Source organism: Haemorhous mexicanus, chromosome 4 (assembly GCF_027477595.1).
Source record: "Haemorhous mexicanus isolate bHaeMex1 chromosome 4, bHaeMex1.pri, whole genome shotgun sequence".
NCBI lineage: Eukaryota > Metazoa > Chordata > Aves > Passeriformes > Fringillidae > Haemorhous > Haemorhous mexicanus.
In genome coordinates, this window is record NC_082344.1 from 34631024 (window position 1) to 34646191 (window position 15168).

Genomic DNA, 15168 nt, shown 5'->3' on the forward strand with positions numbered 1-15168 from the left:
ACATTCTATTTTGGCTCAGTGACTCCATCAAAGGTTTAACGACCATAAAGAAGTGACAGACAGCTGAATACACGATGCCTTTCTCGCGTAGCGGGGTGGGGATTATGCCACACAGGTGACTTGATGACAGAGTGTACCAAGCAGTGGGTTTCACATCACATCTATTTTTCAAGAGAAAAGTGAGCACTTTACAGCAAGCTATCTGGCTTAGGGTAGAAGATTTTTTAATATGGTTTGACTGACAGGAGGAGAGAAGAAAGAAAGCCACTGTGTTAAAGAACCTGACTTAATTGCAAAAATACCAAGTTGGATTATGTAGGAGGCACTGAGGAAGCAGGTACAATGGAAACAATTTAAATGAACATTTCCCCCAAAGCGTTTTTCTGTTTTTTTTCAAGACAAATTTGTATGGCATGGTGCTTGGTCTATTCTATTTTTTTTTTTTTGTGATTAAAATCATGCTGATTAGAGAATGGATATATAAAATTTGCTCTCTAAAGATTTTTTTGGTAGCAGTTCTGTGTTTATTGAAGCTGATGTTGTACTTCATTTACTCAAAATGTCTTTCAGAAACTACAGTGTTCGTGAAAACCCTAAGGGTTTGTAAATTTATGAACAACACCTTTAGGGTCCAGGTGTACCTTTGCTTTCAGAAATGGATGAATGTGAAAAATAGCATCATATCTCATCTGCTGGCTGGAAAAAGTGAAGTACTAACTCAAGCTCAAAAAGGAAACCAGGAACAGACCCAGAAATCAAATGGCAAGTGACCTCTGTTTTAAACAGAAAATACATTGAAAAATATATCATGCATAAAAAGACACAAAAAAGCTCAAATTTCTAAGGCATGGCACTAATGCTATGGTTTTAAGTAAAAAATTAAACACCCTGTTCGCTAAATTGGTGGCATCTAATGATTTGACCTTGGAGAGCTTGTGCCATAGGCTTGTAGTGCTGAGCCAATTATGTGCCTGACTACTGGGGCCCAGAACTGTCTGCATCTGGAGCAAGGACTGCATCTGGTGCAGTTTCTTGCCTCTCAGGTCAGTGCCTAACCACTGAATTATGGGTGCTCAAAGGTGGGCTTCGCTTTCTTTTGCCAAAGATGTGCCAATTCTTTTAAGTTTATGAATCTTTGTTTGTCAGGAGAGCATTAGAATGGCACTTTTGTCCAATGGTTAACATATTAAGGCTTGGGTCTAAATTCTTATTTTGAGAATATTTAAATATTTTCTGCAAAGCACAGCAGCTTCAGTAGTATTTTCTTAGTAGATGTAGGAAAGATTCACAGGTAGTTTATTAAGAAACTAGTTCTTCCCCCCAAGCAGTAGTGAGTGAAATTAAAGCAAGAGGAACTGAAGGTGCAATGGGAATTAACAAGTGATTGCTGACATTAGTCTAAATAATCCCTTTGCTGCAGCTGCAATGGACAGATTATTTTACTTAACATTTAAAACATGAAAAAAAGCAAAAAGACATAATTTCAAATAGCAGCTGTTTCTTTCAACACTATGACTAAAATTGCCTCTTCTGTTTCTGTGTTCCATGCAAGACTCTTGCTCAACTAAATATAAAAAAATCACAACCTCAACACTGACATGCAGTTAAGAAAAAATGACAGAGTTATTCCATGTTTCTCAAATCCTTCAGCTCTTTCTGAAGGGTTCCTGTGCTAAAAGCAGTTATGTTTTTGGAAGGAAGGGAGGTTTTACATTTTTTGGTATATTGAAGAAATATATTCGGTTCGTTCCAACCCTTAGCCTTCTCCACTGTTTCACCCAGTAATATTCACATTGGATGTTTTTACATGCTGAGTTTATGCTCTGAGCTACAGCCTGTCTGTGAATTTTCTCACTGGCTGATAATTATGGAAGTTAATCCTACTGCAGCATTCCCTCTGTGAAAGAATGATTAAACAGGAATAGAAGTAGAGGATGGTGGAGCTTTATTTTATTGTATGTACCAATGTATGCTCAGTTTTGAACAAATTCCAGACTTCCTTTCTTCCTAAAAAATTAAATTCTTGCCTATTAAAAGGGTGAGTAAACCAATGAAGTACACTTCCATAATAATCATAACAAACAAAAAATTATATTTTGAACAAATAGAAACTATTATTCCATCAGAATAATGTTTTAATATCCAGCTGCAGGACTTCCTTTAGGGAAACAGTGTTCCATTGCACTGCCCCTGGGGAATGCCATGGGACACAGAAAGCACGAAATGTGTAACCCAGAGACATCCACAATCAAACAGCTCTGCTCCCTTACCAGGTGCAGGAGATTTAAAATTAGCCTGTGTAACAGATGGACTCTTTAGTGATGAAAAATAAAATTAAATGAGATAATGCATTTCTGGTATTTCTACAGCTCATTCTGGAAAAATCAGCCAACATTTTAGCCAAACTAATGTATCAGATGCGCAAACTAGGCAGTCTAGGAATCTAGGAAGTAACTTTATTTTAGCTGTGCACATGAAGCACCACTCTAGTGTGCTTCCATGTAGTCAATTAAGCATAATATTCAGTTAAATTCCCCAGTAAAATATTAATGTTGCACTGCAGGCTGGTTAGATCATACAGTGATTGTGCTCCATTGCCAGGCTCTCATCCTTCTGAAATAAAGATGTTGAGCATTTCTGCCTGTTGGGACATTTGAAAGGTCTTTCACCTGTCCTTGGCTTGAGCCCAAGACCCAGCTGCCCTGTACCTACCTGCTGGCCCATGTTCTGTGTTTTCAGGCAGGAAAAGGCTGTACTTTTGGCTATACTTTGTACTAGGACTTGACCACTAAATAGTTTATAAGAAATAGCTAAATTATTGATAGGTGCTAGAAGTGTGCCACAGATATGATTAAAACCGTATGGTGGCTGTTGAAAGGGCACAGAAAAAAAGAGAAGTGGGACTGGATGATCTTGGGAGGTCCCTTCCAATTCCAACCATTCTGCCCTTCTTCATTGAACAGGATGTGCATGGGGATCATATAGGGAGGTAAAACCAAAATCAGATCAAAAATTATGTGTAAGACATCAGCTAGAAATTCACTTCACTGCCTTCAGGTCATAGGAATATGCAATATGTTCAAAATAGGTAAATAGTTTTGATATTCTTAGGATTAATCTGATTAGTTTGCACTGTACCATATATTATTGCTTAATGATGTGTAAAGGAAGTAACATTAGGTTGATTGCAATGTAATCAAAACAAAAATTTGTCTTTTGTGTCAGGGTTTCTTAAAATATTTTAATTATTAAAATAAGTATAATCTTAAATTTATTGTAGGAATATAAGGATTGCAGTAAGTAATGCAATTAACCATATATTTGTTATATTATATTGGCATGTAATTAATCATACATTGACATGTGTATTGTATTTTATATGCATGGTTGATTTACTGTGGATGATTTACCTCCTGATTTTTTAATGTAATCATGAAATTGCATTTAGTAAAATTTTTCTATAGTTCTTTTTGAAATGGAACCATTGTAATTGCTTGGCATTTAAAAAAATGTATGCTTGAATTGGTTTCTGAAATATTCATGTCAGCAAAGCACTATACAATCATTTTACTGAAGTTCATTGCAGAATTTTTGTGAAAAGACATCCTTTTTCCAGGTAACTATTTCATCAGGATCAATATATGATGGTTAAATTGCAAATGTGCTTGGCAACTGATAGATGGCAACTATGTGATACAAACTGTTTTAGAACACATCAATCCAAAACCTTCACTTTTCAATTTTTACAGATATATTTTGAAAGATGGATAGATTTTTATTTTCTCCTTGTTTGAGCAAAGATTATAAACACTTATTGCATTTCCACATTAATCCAAGCATCTGATTCAGTCCTTTTTAAATTTAATTCCCTTTGATAGAGATAATTGCCTTTCTCTTTGTAACCTGGGTTTAATTTAGCAAGCTGGCTGCAGAATAAATGACAGACCTAAAGGAAAGGCATTGAGAATGTTTGAATATAGAAAGGAATATACTTGAATGTGTAAATGTGGTTTTGTGTGCTCAATTATACAAAATTGTATTTGTTTCCCAGCCTTCCCTTCTTGCATAATACCATTGAAAACTGAGGACTGCCAAAGGAACTGACTCTATTGACTTCTAGAGAATTCATGATGACTGAAATTCTCTAAAAGTGTATTTATTAGCTATTTGTGATAAAGGGGCAAAAGATTTTATAAAGTGTCTGGAGATGTGCACTTAGAGCGTGTCTTGCGTCAGGGGAGGTGTAAAGGCCACCTTACTCTTTTACTTGGGAGTTGTATTCAATCAAGTGCCCTGCCAGCCCTCTGTACAGGAAACACAATTCCTCAGCCTCACCTCTGCCTGGTGTGTGAGGGGTGATGGCACTGATGACCTGGGCCTGCCCATCAGCATTGTAACAGGCTTTATCATCCTGCTGTGCCAGCAGGAAGATAAATTGCACAGCTTATTAGGCTGATCTCAGAAACTTTTGATTTTTATATCCTGTGTCTGGCTGGATTTTAGCTAAGGTAGTGTTACAAAATTACTTCTTTCAGCTCCTTGGCTTAGGGGTCAGCCTAAAATCAATAGAGGGGAGCAGTCCCTTAATATGAACAACTGTGAGCACATGTGAGCTGTTACCCTCCTCCTTTCATAGGAGCAGCTCTCTGTGCTCAGGATGCCCCGTGTCAGGAAAAGTGCATCCTTCACAGCTCAGCAGTGGGACACAAATGCCAGTTCCAAACCTGACACTTGGAGGCTGTTCAAGGTTCTGTGGGAAAGTGAAGTATTTGCAGACTGGTTGATAGATGGATGGAATGCTTACAGAATGCAAATTTTAAGACATTTTTAAGGTAGAAGGGTTGCTTCTGTTCAGCTTAATATGTTGGATAATGTGTCCAGAGTTTACCACCCTTACACATGCATGCTTTGAACAGATATATGAAAATATATCTATATGTATGTAGCTATGCATATACCCATTTGTCACAGGGAAGATATATGCAAATTAATCCATAATTTAAGAATCTAGTAACTTATTTCCAATTAAGTAGGTTATAGAAACGTGTGTTCTTGACAGAATGATAAAACGTCATTGCGCTTTTCCAACTGTGTTGTTGATCCTTTTCAAACTATTGTTGATAGTTTAACATTTTAATATTAATACTTAGAATTTTCCTAACAAAAAAGTACATATATGACAGTTATTTTCAACAAAATTCCTAGCATTGGGAAATCTCAGCAAGAAACATAGGTCAGATGAGATGACTATATGTCTGGAAAAAATCTTGCAAACAAAATTCATGCACTGGTGTTGCTTACTAAGTTCAGACAGTCATATAGCTAATGTGTGCCTGGTGATAACAGATCTGCAGAGTATCTTACAGACAGAAGATTAATGATTTTGGTATTAGACAGGTTAGAATGCCTGAGGAATTCTGATTAAACAATCTAAAAGTATGCTGCCATATGGTGGGCCAAGATAAAGCTGAGGAATAGATTTAGGATGTATTTTTACTCTGTGGCTTTCTCATAAATCTAAGATAAAACTTTACCTGATGGGGGCATAAAGAACACACGCTTGTCTGCCACATCAGTATGACAAATATCCATATGATTAACGGAACAGAAGATATAATCTCTGCAAAGTGCGAGATCCTTAAAGACAAAGTTACAAACGCGGGTCTAGGTCCTGCAATTTTAAAATTAAAAAAAAAAAAAAAAATTGGAGGTTTCATGGAGGAGTTGTGATTACCCAGGGCCTGCCAAAGAGACAATAAATGAATCTTAGCCCTGGATCCCAGAAGTGCAGTTCCTCTCTCTCTCCATCAGAAGGGTTGTCAAGGGGGTGCTCACAGCAAGATGAAGGAACCCCACCCAGGAAAGGGGAAGCAAGGGAAGCACAGATTTCCTGTCTTCTGTCTAGTGTCAGCAGGAGCTGGAGCTATAGGATAAGGATTCTAAATTCATTCTTTGGCAGCAGATATGGTGTGAAAATAATGGGGGCACAGTATGGAAGCAGTCCTTGCAATAATGTGTGTCAAATTATTATTATTATTATTACTGCCATTACACACACCTGAATAAAAGAAGAAACTCTTTTTATCTGTAGAATAGCAGATGGCTTTTCCTCTGACATTTTGTATTTAGTCTGATTACAGGCATTGCAAGCATCCTTTCATACATCCCTCACATTCAGCTGGCAAAGGCACCATCCCTGTGATTGTTATTTTTGTCTTTCATCCTTCCCTTTCTGTCCTTCCCCAGTTTTATCCTCAAACAGAGACTAATGGGAAATGTTTCTACAGTAGTTTTCAATGTTTCTTCTAGAATTTGATGGAACTGGAAAAGATCTCAGTGAGAACCTTGTACCTTGCCACCCTCAGCAATACTGAGGATAAAGGAAAGAAGTACACCATGTCCCAGATTCAATACAACATCCTAACTGTACTCCTAACTTTTATTTAGGCGCCCAAATTATTTTAAGAAAAGTATTAAAGCTTAAGCGCTTTGTTGAGATCTGGAATTCAGATGCTGAGAATTCAGCCATTTCAGTATAACCCCAGAGACTCTAAATATTGGCTGCATGGTCTCTCAGTCCTCTGTGTATACATACAATTCATTCTGGCTTCTGTATTAAGAGTGGATTAAAAATTGATTGTCCAATTTTCTGTGCAGTGCTCCATATGGCTCCTATTTCCCAGCCAACATTTTTCCGCTGGTCCACAGTTTTACGCCATGGTAATAGTGGGCTTAGAGGAAAAGAGGGAGGGAGGGAGGGAAGGAAGGAAGTGGCGGAAGGAAGGAAGGAAGGAAGTGGTGGAAGGAAGTGGCGGAAGGAAGGAAGGAAGTGGTGGAAGGAAGTGGCGGAAGGAAGTGGCGGAAGGAAGTGGCGGAAGGAAGGAAGGAAGGAAGGAAGGAAGGAAGGAAGGAAGGAAGGAAGGAAGGAAGGAAGGAAGGAAGGAAGGAAGGAAGGAAGGAAGGAAGGAAGGAAGGAAGGAAGGAAGGAAGGAAGGAAGGAAGGAAGGAAGGAAGGAAGGAAGGAAGGAAGGAAGGAAGGTCAAATTGTTTCTCCTTATATCTATGAATGAAGATCTCTATCAGTAGCAAGCTAATGCAAAGTCCATTATTGCCAACATTAGCAGCCATGGAAGTGTCAGCTTCCAAGGATTCATTTAGATTTCAGTGAACTCTGTATGAATGCTGTACTGAGCTTAGTGTGTTAACCCTTGGTCATAACAAGGTTGGTACAAAAATGCAGGCACTCATGGCTGGTGTAATGTATTTATTGACCTTATTTCTGCCAGCTTTGTTCTGTAATTTTTCTTCATTAGAAAAATTCATTAAAATCACTGAACCAAGGAAACTAAGTGCAGGGAAAAGTTCAGATATAGTACATTGATTTAAAAAATGACATTATTTTGTTTAAGAGTATGACTGATGAAAATGTCTGCTAGATAAACCTATGAAATTCAGACAAAATGTAAGAAAATAACCTAGCTATGATCCGTGCTAGATCATGATAAGGTGTCTAACAATGCAAGGTGTTGATTAACTTCTGTTTAACCTGGGCCAAATACTGATTTCCTCCTCCAGCAACTTTTCATTGTATTTCAGCATATGGAGATTCAAAACTATGAGACTATGGAAAAATAGATGGTTTTTTTTGTTGTTTGGTTGGTTGGGGTTTTTTGTTTAATTAAGTGTATTGAGAATGTTAGGCTCCAGGTGTCTCCCAGGTGGCCTGAGACAATCTCTATATTGCTGTCATTTTTTTTTTTTCCTTAAAAGATACTAATGCATGATTCTGCAGTTTTATATTTATTTCCCCTACTGTGGTGACCAAAAGGCAATTCTATCTTCTAATAAACAAGACTTTAGAATTTCCCACCTCTCCATACTTATTTTTCTCTGCAGTTTTTCCAGATCAAATTATTTTTTAAAATTACTTCTACCTGTATTTTCAATGAGGTTTCATTGGAGCTTTCTGCAATTTCATTAATAGCCTCTCCTTACTGAAAACATATTCTCTGGCATATTCCGGAATTTCATTAGTCTTTGTCGTGGCTGAATCACCGTAGCAACTCAGGGGGATTAATTTATTTTTGTTAACTTTTTAAGGACTGTTGGATATCCCTCAAATTACTCAGAAGTAGCTCTCTCAGAGATATCTAGCCCATTCCAGTACTCCCAAAGTAATGTCTCCTTGTTTAAAAAATTTAATCTAAACTATTGATCTATTGGTTTATTGATATGATCCTAGATAATTTGATCCTGTCTAATTTAACCTTTTATAGCTCATGTTATCTTTGAAGTACCAATATTAAGATCTCATAACCTCTTACCAACACAGCCCAAGTTCCTCAAGGAGAAGACCCAGAAATGAGGCAGCTGCTGAAGTATAGCAATTTGCTTTCTCACTTTCTCTCTTTGCAGTCAATTAAGAGAGGTGCAAAATTCAGGCTTTTTTGTCTCCTCTTCAGAAATCCCAGAAAAAGGAAAACACGTCTGGCTGCAAGGGAATCTAGCAAACTTTTTTTCTTCTCCTTGAAAGACTATGAAAACTAAAGTGAGGGATATTTAATATTATCTTTTAATAAGTCCTGTCTTATCTTCTTTTCAAAATTGATTTGGAAAACCTGCCAGTAACAGCAAATAGCAAGAGCCAAGAGGGAAAAAGGCAGGCATTGCTTTATAGATCAGCTGCTCTACTTCTGTGACTTGAGAATGAGAATACTTAAGGCTTCAATACTTTTGACTACTTGAAAAAATAATATAATGAATTCTTCTAAAAAACACATGAAAGACACATGGATGTTCACACAGAAAAAACCCAGTAAGATTCAAGGATATTATATTGATTAAACATACTCTACAGAGTTTTTAATCTCTGGCATTAGAAGAGCTAAAAAGCAGCTTGACAGACAAGAAATTGTGAGGGAAGATAAAGTTATAGGGAATATTCTTACAGAAAGTTTTATAAAGTTGCTTTTTTTATTTTTTTTTTTACACACATTCTTACCTTTGGAAGCACTGGAAAGGAAAAGCCAAATAGTCACAGGCTCACCATGAGAAACCTGGGAGGTGTGTGCCAGGGAGGGGTGTCCAGGATAATTTAGGATGCCACCAAGGGAAAGGGGCAGCTGGTTATTGACAGATAACCAGGCAATCATCATCACTGTTGCTCTGGTATGATGCACCTTGCCTCACTCCTCCCTCTCCTTGTTCCAGCCTGCTCTAACCCTTTGTAGTCAGCACTACCCACTTGGGATTTCCATGGTATGCATGTAAATGAGCTTTACATGACAAGGGATGAATTGATGGAGAAGAACAACTACAGGGGGTATTTTTGTAATGGATGGATTTGTATCCCTTCTATACTTTAAGGTCTATACCAGCATCCTAACAAGCAGCAAGCTCAGTTTCTGTGAGCAGGTTTTTTTAGCACTATTCCTCTTATGCACAGATGACCATTTCAGATGAAATTAAATCCTGAATGTACTAAAGACCACCAAAAAAAAAAAAAGGTTCTTCTGCATTAAATTTTATCTCAGCACCTTCTCTTTTATTTCAAGAAACCCAATACCAATGACTGAAAATTTTATATATGTGGTCTCTATGCCTACCATCTCCTGGCTTCTGAAACTGCAATTTCCCAGTCACATTACCTGAATCTGCTCTCAAACTGGCCCACAAGACCAAGGCTAGTTTGGAACCAGCCCAGGTGCAAGGTACTGGAAACAGCTTCTGTGTACCCCTAGGACACTATCTGCTTGGTAGAAATACAAAGTTGACATTGAATGACAAGGAGTTTGTATCGTTGATTTTCCTCTTCTGTCTTCCATTCACCTTTGTTTCTCAACTCTACCCTTCATCTGGAGTCCAGATGTCTTCACAATCAGCATGAGATGCTAAGGTTTGAAAGATAAAAATCCCAAGCTGTTCAATCCATATTTTCTGTTTGCTAACAAGAGCTGGGGGTGTTTTCCCCAGCACTACAAGAAATCCAAAACAAATACCTCGTCCCAGAGAGATTTCCGCCTTGCAGCATTCTCAGGGATTGCACTTTAAATAAACCAGTTGTTCTGGTATATCTGAAGGATTTGCACAGAGCTTAAACTCCATGCACAGCTGAACAGCATGTGACTAAAAAGCAACATTCAAAACAATGTGGAAATAGATCCACCTACACTGGAAAAAAGAGTATTACAAATCTTTGAGGACTGCTCATAAAACCACTAAACAGCAAGCACACCATAAAAAACCCACAAAAAATTCTGGAGAAAATGGAATAATATTTGTCTTCATTACTCTTCATTGAACTATTATTTCAATGGCAGCCTGGGGAGTCTCCTCCTGTCTGCCATGGCAAGGGCTTTGTAGCAGTTCCTGAAGACACCAGCTGGGACAATAAGTGGATGTGGTACAAAGTGAACCACATGCCTTGAACTGAAGCTGCAAATTCTGTGTTGCAGGCAAAAGAACCCCTTCTGTCTCTAGGGCAAAAAAAATTCTCTCCCTATCTCATTCTCCATGGAAGTGACAGGATGAAGAACAAGTGCTGAATTACCTGGACCATCCTGGAGACCACTTTAATCCTTACCAGGATCTGGGCCAGTTTAAATCTGATCCTGGCTTCAAGAAGCCATATAAAGTTTTTCTATATCCCGGTTCACAGCTGCAGAAGGCTGCTCCTTTAACATTCTGCTTCAGCTGGAGCAACAAGGTTTTTACAAAGGTCTGTCCATATGGCTGCAGACTGAAAAATGACTCTTTGCTACTGCCATCAAGGGTATCCCTAGTGCAGCACACCTGCCATCCCTTCTATATAGTTGCTGCAGCCAGAAGTAGCCTGCATCCAGGATTGAGGCTGGTGTCTGCCAGCTGGACCATACAGTCCTGTATCACTTACTGAGGGACACTAGCCAGATACCTGATTTACAGCAACTGTACATTCCGAGAAACATCAGCTTGTTGACAGAAGGATATGTGACTCTGCAAATAACACCTGCAGCAGGATTTCGTTGTCACTAGTCTCCCACTGTATGGGTGGGGATGTCTGTACATGCTGCTGCACCCATCTATACCCTGGAGAACAGAAAACAAAGGCGTTCCTGAGAAGAGGACTGACTTTCTGTCCTTATCTGCATCAAGTTCAGATAAGAACATGGATTCTGATTATAGCCAGGATGCAGCTAGAGAAATGAATAACCTGAGAGATGCTACTCATAATGCAGAGAATATTAAAGAGCAAACAATGAAAGTGAGATGAAAGCTACTGGCTGAGCATTTTTCTGAAGCAGAAGGTAAATTACAAGAGATAAAATTACTGGGGCAAAATGTGTCTTTTCTTGCAAAATTACCCCTGTTGTTACTGTGACTAGCTTTTCCAATCTAGATTAACCAATTAAAAACAAATAAAAATTATGGAAAAAAAAAAAGGAAAAGTAGGGATTTAATAAAAGTCACTGTTTCAAGGAACATGCAAAGCCAAGTGGGTGCTTGTAACAGAAATTCCTGTTGGTTGGTGGAAAAGAACCATATGCACTAAAAGAGCAGCAAGGAGCAATAAGGAGTGGACAGAAGAGCTGAGATGCCAGAGGCACTGAGAATCAGAAAGAGAGTAGGGGAAGATAATTGGCTGTGAAGTTTGGCCAGGAGCTGTGGGAGGTGCCAGAGTGAGTGCCAGATCAGATTCAGCAGAGGGGAAGGCAGCTGGAAAGGTCATGAGCTCTGGAGTGAGAAAACACCGCAGCTAGTGAGGCAGCAAGTAGAAAAATGTAGCAAAGGTTCTTGAAAAGAAGAGGTGGTCCAGAACTTTTTAAGAGGAGAAGCTCTTGTATGCTATATATAGAGTGATAATTGCAAAATAAAAGGTGGATGAGTGCTGAAAACAACAAAACCAGTCAGGAGGTAGAGTGTGTCACTAGGGATAGGAAGTGAGAGAAAGCATGTTTTTTAATCTGTGACCAAGCTGGAAGAGTGAACTGAAGGTGACAAAAACAGATGTCATTACTAGCTGGGCGGAGGAGGAAAATTCATTTGTCAGAAATTGTCATGGTCTTCTACTTTTTGGGTATACTTTTGAAGTTATCTACGTCACTATGAAAATATATTTTAGAGTCTTACTTTATTTTGTAGTGCTGATAGTGCTATGAATAAATTGCTTCTCTCCGCAGAAATAATTTTGCTGCTCTAAATGGGAAGAGACTTGCTCTGACAACCCTTTTCTACTCTGCATTCCATGGTTTTGTTATGACTAAGAATGTCTGAAATGAGATTTTCATATACATCCATCTGTCCAATATTTTCATTTGCAATTTTCTCCTTTTTTCCTCTGCTCTTAAGATTCTACTTGTAAATGGATCATGTGGTATTGTTAGGTGGTTCTTACCACAGTCATCTTATTTTAGTAAGTTTTTAGTACTTGTCAAGTCTTGATATGCTGGAAATAAATCATAATCATGTTCTTTGACACTTTCTGCTTAGGTTTTGACTGTGTTGAAGGTGGGGCTTTCAGTGAGACAGAAAATAATTTACAGCTCAGGGAACCTGATTTAAAACACATATCACAACCTCTTACCACTTGGAAAGAGTAATGTTACAAATAACTTGTTACTTGCCAATTTTTTTGTATAATGAAAATAACCTTGGTGAATTAAAAAAGCAGAGTTCAGCGAACAGAGCAATGATCTTTGCAAGCAGTGATGACAGTCTTGCTAATGACTGTAGATTTCTCTCACTGTAGAAAAGCCATCAACCAGAAAGGGAAAGACCTAGTTATACTGAGATCTGTTCCTTAGAGGTCACTCCTCACATTCACAGAGCAGAAACCTTTCAAAGCTCCCTTCTTTTCTCCATCAAAAAGCCAAGCTGTTTAGTTATACTATATAATACCACCTGGGATGGATCTCTGTTTAAATGGCATGGTCTTTTAAAGCAGGATCCCTAGAGAATAGTCTGAAAGTATTCCTGTCTTCTGATCTTGGTGCGCTTCCTCACCACACCGCAGTGGACACCATCCAGTGCCTGAAGCAGAATTTCTACAAAGGCTTGTGAAAAACATCATGGATTATACCAAATACTATTTACAAAACTTGGGAGCATACCGTTTCTTGTATATATTTGTTCTCAGAGAAATGTTGTTGAAAAGGACTTCTGGCAACAAGCCATTGAGTCCAGCCCCCAGTGTGAATCAGGACTAGTCCCAGTCTAGGTAAGGTCAGGTGTGGTTTCTCCTAGCCTTGTCTGACAATTTCTGGGGACAGATTTTTAAAACCTCATGGACAGCCTGTTCCAGTCCTGCAATGAAGGTGCTCCTGACATCCAATCTGCTCCTCTCAAATTGCAACTTATGGGCACTGTCAGTCATTCTGGCATGTGCTAATATTAGAATCCATTTTCAGGAGAGTTTACATCAATTTTCTTTGTAATGCTGCTCCAAGCAACTAGGGACACTGCTCCACTTTCTCCATTGTTTCCAAATGAAAAGTACCCAGCCAGCTCCCTCAAGGCCTGCTCTCTTGTCACTCTGCTAGACACTCTAATTTCTGAACAACCTTCTTGGATCTACCACTAGATACAACTTCCAGGTGATCTCTTTACAAATTGAGGGTTCTGTAGTTCTCTGTACAGTTCTGTCCTTTTATTTTCTGGATGAAAAGAAACAATACAGTTGTCTCTGGCATGGGCATACCTCTTTTCTATTGAAAATAACTGTGAAGGCTCCCCAGAAGGTGCAGAAACACGATGACATACCCTTATTAACTCATGCATTTTAGATTACTTAGCTCAGCGATCCTCAGCATCATATCACAGCCATTAAGTAAAATGCTTCTTTTTTTCCCCTTAGAGTACAAAGACTTAAGCACTTGACAGGAGACAGAAACATTATCAAATCTGAAGTATTCTCAAACATGTGTGAAGGAGTTTCTGGGGTAGTTACCTGCATTTCTTCACAAGGCTGCACTTGCTCTTACCTCAGCTATTTCTTTGTCTATTTGGGATGTTGAAAGTGATCATTTGCGATAAAACACTTAGGAAGTGTTTCCTTTTTTAGTTCTGGAAAAGACAATAACCCAATTCTTGGTGAGGCTAATGAAAACAGCTTTGTTGCTGTTACACAGAATTAGAGAGAACTTTCTGTGAGCTTTTATATTCCTGACAAATACAGATGGCAAGGTTCATCCTCAGATCTTTGTTTCAGGGGATATGTGTGTCATTGTGTTGTGTTTTCAGGATTAAGAGTAGGGTAGGCAGGATTCCAGGCAGAAAGTAGGTTAGGTAAAAAAATTCACAAGGAAAGAAGAAAATAAAAATTTCATGTTTTTATTGAACACTGGAAGGGAGTATTTTCTTGAGAATGGGATTGTGAAAAAAAGTAATCTAGTTTAGGGAGCACAGAAAAATGCAGTGGCTCCAACAGATTTTTACAGAGCCAGTAACATTCTCTGCTGTTTAGAAAAGAAAGAGGAAAATCTTTCCCCCTACCTTGGCTCTTGTTGCATGGGTTGCAGTAAGTAGATCCACAAAAACTTGCAAATAAAAAAACATGTTGAAATACATTTCATGACCTAAAACTGAAAGAGGAGGACATTACTGATTAAATGTTTGAACTGCATGCTTTACAGCATAAGCTATTCCTCTCTCACACTTTATGCCATAAGAAAAGTTCTGATTTTTTTTTTTAAGGTTAACAAAAAATAATGAAAGCCCCTATTCCTCCCTTCTAAAGCCAAGTATATTGCAGGTTCATGTTCTGTCACAAAATATAGACAGTATGTACTTGCATATAAACACAAAAATTGAAAGATAGTATTAAAAATTATAAATCTTGTAGTGGCTTGTGTGTTTGGATAACTCTGACAAATTCAGAGCTGTAGGTGGGCAGGGAAGGGAACACAGAGGAACAGGCTATGAGGTATCAGGGAGAAGAATCTTGCACATAAATGAATTTCTGCTTGTATTAGCTCTACCTGCACAGTAGACCTGGCCTGTGCTAGATCACCAGCATGTTGCTTTCACTCTGTGTTTAGATGTATAGAAGCATGCCATATATTTTTCCAGGAAATGCAGTGACTTGAATTTCTGATTAAATTTTCCAGAGAAAAACCTATGGAGACACAGGCTGCATTTTTCCTAAACCATCAGAAAGATCTCAGTTTTCCAGATGTCTTCATACATAATCTA